Here is an 11,451-nt window from a genome sequence, read left to right as displayed (position 1 = left end):
GCAGTTCGGTTGCTCCTTCAAAGACAATCGCAGGTAAACAGGGCAATAGTTTAGAAGGCAATAGATACACTCACCTTCATTGGACAAAGCAATGAGTGATACCAGAATGATAAGGCCACGTTTTGAGTACTGAGTACAATTCCTGTCGACCTACTACCGGTATAATGTTATAAATATTTTAAATGATGTAATTAAGAATGGAAATTTTGAGATATAAGGATACACTGGACAATGCATGATTCCGTTATTGCAACTTTTTTTTTCTTTATTCGGTAAGGAGACCAGAACTGCAAGCAATACTGCACAGAGATCGAGAGAGGTTGTCACTGAGGCCCTGCAAAGCTGCAAGGAGCATAAGACCTTTTACAGACTAATATTTCGAATCAATCAGTTTTCAACTGGTAGTCTGCTGTTCTATATTGTCCCCAAAGTGCACAAAGTAACATCTGCCACATCGCTCTTCACCTGCCAGGCATTTGCCCATTCATTCCATGTCTCAATAACCTTGGAGATTTTTCATGTCTTCAGCCACTCACAATCTGGCATCGTTTAGTGCTGTCAGAATACTTCAGATATTGCATTTGATTCTCGCAACCAAATATTTGATGTATATTAGGAATAACTGGGTCACAAGGCCCTCTTCCTCTGATAGTCCACGAGCCTTCGTCTCTCATAACAGGATCCTTTATTTTGGTGTTTCGATTCCAAGGTCTCCTTTGTTAGTCTTTGTCCGCTCTGACATTTTGTTCTGTTTCTAACTTTCTCCCGCTCTCCTGTCTCTCTGTAACTTACTGACCTTGTAGCTTGGATAGCACCGACAGTGGCAAGTGCCTAACACAGGGATTTTGAACGGTCTCAGGTCGTGGACATTAAGTGCTTTGAACCAGGGCCCAGAGAACGGACATCAATTTGGACCCACTGCGTAGGAGATTGAGTCCCTCCTTACATTTCCAGAGCAAGCACACGACCTGGAATCAACAGCAGCTACATCGGCGGAGGGGAAATGCGGGAGATTGGGTCCAGGAGAAGATGATGATGCCTGAGGATCGGAGAGTTCGTCTTTGCCTGCATCCTGCGCTGGCAGTGATGAAGCAGATGGTGGAAGTGCGTCATCGAAACGTCGATATGGTGGGCCCAGTGTAAGCGACATGTCTCTGACATTGGAGGGTCAGGCACAGGGGAGATGATGCATTGATGGAGGAGTAATGGTTCAGCGGCAAAGATGGCACTTGTGGATCAGCACGGACGATATTGGGACGGTCCGGTGTCGATAGTGATGAAACTGTTATGGAGGGATGGCGTTGCAGGTGTCATCGATGTGGAGGAGCTGCCTCAGGGCCCATGGAGTTTCCTAACTCTATATCTATTGTTTGTTCCATTTTCTTAAATTATGCAAAACAGCGAGGTTTTGTAAAATCTTGTCAGTGATATTTTCCTGAAAAATACACATGGTAAGAAACTCAAAATCGAAAACTTTGACTCACTGTTTCCTGCCAGCTGTCCTATTCTGAAACTATATCCATAAGTGAGCCCCAATCCGACAAGATTTTATTTCGGACACTCGGCTTCGGGATTTATGAAAATTCTTTCTGAAAATCCCAACAACTTGCACCGGTTGCTTCTCCATAATATATCAGCCTGTAATTTTCTCAAATATAATTCCCATTTCGTAATTCTATGTTGACCTTGTCTCTGTCCAATACTTTCAATCCCAATAATTTCTCCGAAACCATGCATTTACTAATTTCATTCTCTTCCCTTTTCCCACCAGCTTAAAACATAGAACATAGATCACAGGACGTTACAACGCAATACAGGGCCTTCGGACTTCGATGTTGCACCGTTCAGTGAACATAATCTGATGCCCATCTATACTACTCAGTTCCATTATGCTCCATATGAATGTCCAATGCCCATTTACCTGCCCTTAACGTCGGCGACTGCACTACTGTTGCAGGGAGGGAACTACCCATAACATCTGTCAAAAACCTATCACCCCTCAATTGATGCTATGTCCCCTATTTTAGCCTTCACCATCTAAGGAAAAGCACTCAATGCCCATCCTACCTAACCCTTAGGTTTGCCAGCTTTCTGGGAAGATCTTTTTAAAATATTGTGCTGGAAGGCAGAACTGAAGGCACAATATCTTCGTGGTTCTGCCATTTCCTTGTTCTCCATTCTCTGCTTTCAGACGACAGAAGCTGCACTTGCTTTATATTTCCATTGACATCGACATACTGTTTATAAGGCATTAGAGTTAACTTCTTCAACCATTGTTAATATATTCTCCGGAATCACAGCATATTCTGTCATGAGCTGCTCAACGATTGACCTTGCTCATCAGAGAAGCATCGACACTGCACCATCAGTAATCCGGCATGGTCTAAATTCGTCCCATTTTCCATCACGAGACCCGTAGCCAGGAATGTTATGGCACTTGAAGTGCTCATCCAACTAATTCTTAACGGTTGTGAGGTCACGCTTCTCAACTACCCTCTCAGAAAATACATTTCAGATTCCAACAACCTCCGCGTGAAAACAAATTCACAAATCGTCTCCAAATCTCAAAACTTTCACTTTCAAAGTGTGTTCCCTTATTGTTGACCCTCTGCCTAAACAAACAACACCTGCAAATCCACAGTCTCCATGGGATTCGTAATCTTATCTTTCTGAAACACAACCCCCTCTGCCTTACCTACTCCACAGCAGAAAATCAGAACTTATCCAACTTGTCTTCATAGCTGTTAGGCTCCAGCCTAGGGAACACACTGGGTGAATCTCCTCTGCAGCCCCACCCATGCAATCATATTCTTCCTGTAATGTGTCACTTAGAACTGCACACCGTATCCCATCTATGGCCAAAACAAAGATCTGTCTAACTTTTGTAATCTATGTCTCACTAAATGAATCGCGATCACCACGGTCGCTGCTGCCTTCTCAACTCATCTTTTACCCTGCCCAGTTGCATTGAGGCACCTTTGGAGAAGCACCCCTGAACTTCCCAGTTTATTGCCATTCATTGAGTTCTCCCCTGTCAGGTTCCTTTTACGAAAATACACCACCTCATATTTATCAGGGTTCCATTCCTTCTGCCATTGATCTGCCCATCGTACTATTCCATCTATGCCTTCTTGTAACGTAAGACCTTCCTTTTCACTGTCAGCCAGTCGGCAAATATTTGTGGCAAACTGAAACTTACTGTTCACATTGGCCACACACCGCTCGGACGCCCCCCAACATGTACATCTACATCAGTTATGAATATCACCAATAATAAGGAACATAGCACTGATTCCGGTGGTGGAGGAGGGGACACGGTTCTCCAGTCACACAAACAGCTTTCTACAACCACCCTCTGTCTCTTGCCATGAACTTGAATTTCGATGCAACATGGCAATTCATTAATGAGTCCTTGCTTATTGTGTTCCACTTCACAAGCGTGTCGAATATCTGGGGATTCTCGTTAATCTTGTCTGCGAGTAGGTTTCCGTTCTTCTCTTCGGCAGTTTCCTCAAAGTGAAGAATTTCCTCTTTATTGCATACTTATCTTGAATTTTTTCCTTGAATAAAGAATAGACAGCGAGAGAAACATTCTATTTACTTCCATCATGTCATATGCTTTGTGACTTTCGTAAGTTTCACTTGTTCTTCGAAACACTATAGGTCACAAGCGAGTATCTTCATCAGATAATCTCGCCATCTGAGGGTCGAACATGAGGAATATTCATGAAAGTTCCTTTGTGGTCAGTATGCATTTTCTGATTTTGGGACATGAAAACTGTACACAATATTCTAGGTACAGTGTCACCAAGACTCTATACAAGTGCTTCATGATATATTTATTTCTACATTTCCATTTCATTCAGTGAAGGCAAACCTAACTTTAACTTTCCATTTACATGTATTTCGCCAAACACCCTTTACCTTTATTGCATTTGCGAACTCACCGTGTAAGATCTAAAACAAAGCCTCCTGAAAATCCAAATATTCCATTTCCACTGTGTCGACACTGTCTATGCTGCAAGAAACAACTTCAATCAATTCTTAATTTTGTCAAGTATGATTTCTCTGCCAGAAAGACAGGCTGATTCTCTCCAACGTTGCCGTTAATTTCTAAATATCTTATAAATCATCCTAAATGATGGATTCCAACAGGTTCCACACAGAGACAAGAAAGGCTATGGAATAATTTGCCTGCAACGGTAGTAGATTTGCCAATTTTAAGTACATTTAAGTCGTCATTGGATAAGCATATGGACATACATGGAATAGTGTAGTTTAGATGGGCTTCAGATTGGTTTGACAGGTCGGCTCAACATCGAGGGCCAAAGAGCCTGTACGGCTCTGTAATGTTTGATGTCGCTGTCAAGTTCATTGGTCAACAGTTCTCCACATTATCTTTTCTTATTTTTGTAAACGTTTGGATCACGTTTACTATCTTGCAGTTATCTGGAGTGGCTTCTAGATTTGCAGAATGTACAGAAAAATAAAACACCATCATAGACAGTGCGATTAATATGTTTATCACCCTTCTTTTCTGATGTTCTGATATGTAGTATACCTGGTCTGTCAAACTTATAAAAGCTCAATCCAGCTGCCGTTTTAAAGTATTACCTTGTTACAAATATGAATTGATTTTGCATCTTTAATTCCAAAAGTTCTTATGATCGAATGACATCTCTGGGAGATTTGCTGGATTTTCCTCCATGCAGGCTGATGCAAACCAGTTAGTTCGTTTCTCTACTATTTCCCAGTTCTCCACAATATGTTGTCACGTCCCTATTACAATGTTCCACAGTTGATCTTGCTTTTATTTTGCCCTTTTTGAATTATAGACAGTATACTTTGTCAGTGTTTGTGTTTCCTGTTCGTTTGTAATATTACTCGCATTTTGATTTCTTTTTGAGTTTCATGACCGTCCTTTAATGGATTTTTTTTCAGAATTCTGACGTTTCTACAAAGTATGGAATTCATCTGAAGCCACTTTCTTTGTTTTAATACAATCTTTAGTTTCTTCATTTAACCATCGTTAAATCACCACCTTTTTTTATTTGCTGTTTGTATCTTCGAAAACTATATGTATTTTCAGACGTTGCAGTATTTATAAAAGTAATAGTTATTGCTTGTCTATCATTCAATGTTATATTGTATTTTCACTCGAACGAACTAGGCCATCTTTCCTCCAGGGTTCCATGATGTTTGACCGTAATGCTCAAAATGTCCATACTGTACGCAGACGCTGCTTAAAATACAATATTTTCTTGTCAATTTTTCTCAAAAGCTGATTCAGTGCAAGTTTACTATTTAGCCCTTTTGACCACACAACACCAAATCTGAAAAGCCTGGGAGAGAGCTCGATTCACAACACTATCTTCAACCTACCTCATATACACTTATGAAATTTATTTTTCACAAAATTAGCAGTCACTTAGTTAAGGCAGTTCAGATGCAACTTGACATCATCCATTAAAATTGCAGCACCCAAGATATGTACATACCAATTTTCTATAACGTAAAATGCACACAATGTGTGCAAAAATTTGCGGTAAGATATATAATACACCAATGCTGGCTTCTCCATACTATTTGTAAGCTCCACTGAAACAGATTCTATGGAATCTGAGGCACGTGGTCTGTGGAGTTATTAGAGATAGACTTGGACAAAACATTCGGGGACACTCACCTCGACGCAGAGATAATCTGAAGAAATGCTGAGCAAATCTGGGCAAGCAACAGTCAACTTCACAGCTTTGCCAGGATAAGTCTCACCGTATTCTCTCTGTTCCCTGACAGTCCCTGTATATCCGTCACAGCACCCAACCCCGAACGAGTCCAATGCCCCAAGACGCTCACTAATGCAATGCAATCCTTAAATCTGTCTTTGTCTCTCTCTCTCTCTATCTCTGTCGCCTGCACTATAGTCCCCACACTAATAACACTGCATGAATCCAACACTGTTGACTAACTCCCCCTTGGCACCTCACCATCCACCCTCCCCAACGTCTACACCAGCACTAACACAAACAAAATGAACATGCCCACCTTCATGCCGTCCCTGCTTTTCTCTCATCCCCGGAGAAGCAGCCTGGAAAAGGACAGAAGGATATAAATTGGGTGGTGGATTCTCCAATATGCGCTCGCTCGCGCTTCCCCATCTTCTCCCCCGCAAACCCAATGTGTATTGAACCCTGGGAAAAGCCGGAGATGGCCACAAAGAATCTTATGGAGATTGAGAAGCATCCACGTCCCAACAACAATGTTTAGTGTCGAAACATTTTCACTTTAACCACTCTGTCGGTTCCAATAGTTCTCTCCCTCCTGAAGCAGCAAACACCTCATTGCATAATGATGCAGCGACAGAAATACACAGAGACATACTAGTACTCACAGTACATTCACGGAGACAGACACGCGCACATGTAGAGGCAGAGAGACATGCATAGTATAAACATACAATAATCACGAACAAAGATACAAAGCTCAGGCAATGATATAGATGGGTAGATGTAGACACATAATGTGCAGAAACGTCACCTTATCGACACATTCTGTCACACACAGACTCAAACACTTGTGTCTTTAAGACAAGTAGGTTCTTTTTTATTAATAAAAGGATAATGAGTTACAGAGTGAAAGCAAAAGGATGCTTTTCGGAATCATATTAGCCATTGCTAATCAGAATCGAAGGGGCGACTGTCCTAATTTTGTTTCTATTTTATGCTTGTGTGGTGTCACGCTGTCTTGCAATTTCTTTGCGAGACACGAGCTGAGGCTGGGTTTGATACATGTTTGATTAGAAAGAGAGTGGTAACAGGCTAGGTAAGTTTGAACAGTTTACATCTATTCCTAATTATTGTCTTCTTATGTTTCAAACAGGCGGTGATTTGATGTTAGATTAACACAAGTTTTAAAATGACGTCTTTTGGATCTTTATGGTTATGTTATCTGTAATGTCCTTCTCGTCAGGGAGCAGTGAAGATTCGGTTAATAAAGGTATTCATGGCTGAGCTCGACCGATCTTTTCTGGGCAGGAGAGTTGATGTTTATTGAGTTCAGATTGGAAAGGCATGGTCAGACATAAGCGGATGGTGAGACAACACTCGGATGGTCAGACACAGTCGGATGGTCAGACACATGGAATGGTCAGACAAAATCGGATGGGCTGACAAGTTGGATGGTCCGACACAACATGATCGTGACACACAACTGGATGGTCGCACACACTGGGATCAGCCATGCGCATACTGAATTGTGCAGCCTAATTGACAACTGTTGCCCCAACTCCGTGTATTTGTCTCCCTACGCACTCCTCGAGGTCGCGACCGAAGTAGATAACGAACCCATTCACACAGACAGGATCGTTACAATGAGACATGAGGAGACCATTCTGCCCATTCAACGACTTTCGCAGAAATAGAGAATGAAGTTGTTTACCTCGTTGAGTACATTACACAGCCCGGAAGGATGTCATTCAACGCGGCTGCGTTGCTGAAAAGGACGCTGTCAATAACAGGAAACAGAGAGTACTGAGTCTGCAATAATGACTTTGACGTGGAAGGTTAGTGAGCGAACCTGTAGCAGAAATGACATACGTGAGTGGCCTACTTTGGCAGTACGGATACAACAATGGTGAACAAATGAATTGGAAAGGGTTTGCAGAACTCTGTGACAAAGATGGTTTCCATGTCCCTGGTTCATGCAGCATGTGAAGCCGCTCTTCAGATGCAGCATGTGATTTGGAAGGAAAGTGAAATGATTCTGTTTCATGCAAAGTTTAACAAGTTCAATTCTCGGAATGTTTTAATGCATGTGCACAGGGAGAAACTGAGGACTGCAGATGCTGGAGATCAGAATCGAAACGTATGGCCCTGGAAAAAAAAAAGTAGCATCCGAGGAGCAGAACAGTCGACTGTCCAGCATAAGCCCTTCATCAGGAAACTGACAAAAACGTTCAACTCTCTGCTCATCAGATGCTGCCGGACATTCTGTGCTTTTTCAGGTGCTTTTTCACATGCGCCTGCATGTGACTTACGGATGACAAGAAAATGACCCAAACTGAACTTAAATCATTCCCCTGATGACTAAACATTGAATTTTAATGTTACCAGTGAAGGACTGGGGCTGGAAAAGCGACCGGTGGACCTGCAGCATGGATCAGAACGCACACAAGAAATTCTTAAAGGGCGTACAAGTGGGAATTCCCTCCCCAGAACTTGTGGTGCCTGGGTGTTTACATTCATTCAAAGTTGAGTTCGTTGAACATTTTAAAGGCAAGTGAATGAAGGCAAATAGAAAGCAGGCAGAAAAGGGCTGCTGAGACACACTATCAAATCAGCTACCAACTTTGTGTCTGGGTAAGCCGTGACAAAGGTACCAATGACACATTCCTGCTCCTCAGTCCGACGCAATATTTAGCCACTAAAACCTCCTGCACAGGAGCATATGAAGGCCACTTGCTCCAAACGCCTGCTTCACACTGAAACAGGATATCAACTCAATCCCTCAACACTGTCACACACGTTTTGGTGTTTGCTGGAAACTGTTGTTGGAAAATCCAGCCTGGTTGCTAAAGACGCCAACTGTCTCTTTACAGGACGTTTCCTCTCATTGTGCTACATTTGTTGGTCATGTTGCAGATCCAGATTCACTTTGAATGCACCCCCTTTTCCTCTCTCAGATATTGCTCCCAAAATACCTGCCTCTCTGTGACTATAGCATTCGATATCTGAACGTCGTGCAAAACAGCAATCATTACATTTTCAATGACTGAATGTAATTCGGATGCTGAATCCTATTGTGCTGTTGTGTAATATCATGGCTGAACAACTTTGACATCAGGTCCTGTGGAATACACAATTCTTCACACACTTTATCTCTCCAACAGTCCAAACGTACCTCTCCCTCCTCATTCAATATTTCCTTTGAACCAGAACTAACTCTTTTGACGAGAGAATACCTGACATTCACTACCCTCTGCGAGAAGAAATTTCCTCCAAATATGTATAAAAACCTATTCCTATGTTCAAAAGCGGTGTTCACAGGGGTTCAAATAAGAGTTAAAAAAACTGAACCAAGACAATAGTTGATCAGGATGATATCAGAGATCGCTGACGAAATTGAGTAAAAGGGCATCAGGCACAATCTTTCCACTGGCTGGAGTCATTCAGAGGACAAAGGAAGATGTTCGTGGTTGGTGGACATCAATCCTCTCCGTTCCAGCACATATCCGCAGGAGATCCTCAGCGTAGCTTCCTTGCCAGGAACATCCTCATCTGCTTCATGAATGTCTTTCACCAATCATAAGATCAGAAGTGTGCAAAACAACTGATGAAAACGACATGTTCAGGACAATTTACTATCCCCAATCTCAGTTCCAGAAACAATCTGTGTCTGTATGCAGCAAGACACGGAGAACATTCAGGCTTGTGCTGTAAAAGTGTCGGGAACATACATGTAACAGCACTGCCAGGCACTTCCACAATTAAAAGAGGAGCTCATTCGGCATCTTAAGCTGCTTGCAGACGAATATGCGGAAGCCATTCAGCCCATCGAAACTACTGAACAAGATTCCTGACAGTCCATTCAATACTCCTGCCTGTTGCACAGGAAGAGAACTACTCTATTCAGTGTCTTGATCTGTTCAACCGGGACAGGCCGAGCCCGGTCATGTTCTTGAACCTGTTCTATGGGAAGGGGAGTAGGTCATGTAGCTCTGCGAGGCACTTATCCAAGAGAAGGGCATGACATTGATGCACCAACATGACAAACCTATGAAGGAGACACTGCGCAGGTTGACTGATCCATGATGTTCTCCGTGTGTCCTTTGCCTGTTGAACACAGGATACTTTAACGTGGATTGCTGCGAAGGAAGAGAGAAGCCAAATGATTTGCGCCAAGTCTGAAGGAGACATCTTCCATCTCCGAGAAGGCAGACCGATGTTCATCATGGACGTCAGAAGCTGGTGTGAATAGTTAATCCTTTTAAAGTGAACGTAGTGTGGCAGCTGTCGGCATTGAGGATAACCTGATGTTCAGTGCAGGGGCACACACCAACTGCACTGTATTAATATGGGGAGAATTAATTCAAAGGCTGGACTCCTCGTCTCTCCATCGCCATGGGGAGTGGGTGTGCGTGAGGGGAACGTTCTCAGAGGCACAAAACCATCCAGAATCATGTAACCCAACTGAAAAAAGCCATGGATTTGTCGCATTATCCATTTCTGTTTATGATTGAATGAGTGATTGTACATCGCGCTCAAGAGTCAATGCAATTACCTCTTATTTTCTCACAAACCTACAGAGTAATCTTCACTCACTCTTCATGGTGATATCAATTAGATTGGTGAAGTTCCTTTGCACTTTGTGGCAAGGAGTATATTTCTAACGCAGGAGAGAAAATCTGACCACAATACCCCAAATAGGACGTCAACCACACTTTCAGCGTCGATCACAATACCTTTTCCCTCACTTTGCCGTCTCCCTTGCTTTGTCATGCCATAAAAAAACCATTCATTCACTGTGCACTCCGACTGACGTGAAATTTAAATGTTCCTTACATCTGTATTTCAGCATCAATAAAGCCAGCACCCGAGATGTCTATGGAGATAAACATCACTCTCTGGAAGAATTTCAAAGAGAGAGAATACACCTGAATTCGGGCCATCTCCATTCGTCTTAGAAATAGTTGTGAGAAAGTTGGAAAAATTTAGGGGAAGGCAGCTATCTTTCCTTTTGTTCTTCTCTCACAGGATGTGAGTCGCCCTGATCAGGACAGTGTGTTATGTCTATCTTGAAATGAGGTTCTGGTTCAGCTCTTCCCCAGAACAGTCAAAAGTAAAACATATTGCCGTGTGTCTGCAGACATCCAGAGACCTGACCAGGGAAGAATGCTCCATTGCCTTTCCTAAAGGACATAAGGCAAGCAGATGTGCTGATACCAACAGATTATAATGCTATGGTTGCAAATTATGAGTCAATGACTTGACCACCACGTGCCTCCTTCCCGCATGACAGATTCTGTGGACAGAAGAAGTTAATATCTCAAGTGCAATCATTTGGGAACGGAGGTTTGGTTAGATGAGACTTGAAACAGCTGTATCCGAATTTTACAAAGTTACAAACGAAGGTTTATTCAGCAGTTCAACAGAAGATAATATGGAGACTGGGACATCTTGATGTTGGCCCAGGACAGGGTTTTTGAGTGGGGAGTATGTGGACATGTAAACCTGTGCAGGAGAATAAGGACCATGGAGTTTAACAACAGTCTGTTATCTCTTCGCATGCCAGTGAGTAAATTGCAAATATTAAGTTGTTAGCTATAATTTGTAAGGTAAGGAAATTTTGATTTGAATTGAAAACGTTGTCTACCACCTTTCCAAAATTTACGTATCAGGAGCAGCAAATCATTTCAACCTGTTTTAATGTACAGATAAAGGGGCTTACCAGGAACAC

Source organism: Chiloscyllium plagiosum, unplaced genomic scaffold, assembly GCF_037043375.1.
Source record: "Chiloscyllium plagiosum isolate Xiang-an unplaced genomic scaffold, Cpla_swu_hap1 HiC_scaffold_52, whole genome shotgun sequence".
In the NCBI taxonomy this organism is placed as follows: domain Eukaryota; kingdom Metazoa; phylum Chordata; class Chondrichthyes; order Orectolobiformes; family Hemiscylliidae; genus Chiloscyllium; species Chiloscyllium plagiosum.
This window is presented reverse-complemented; position numbering follows the sequence as displayed.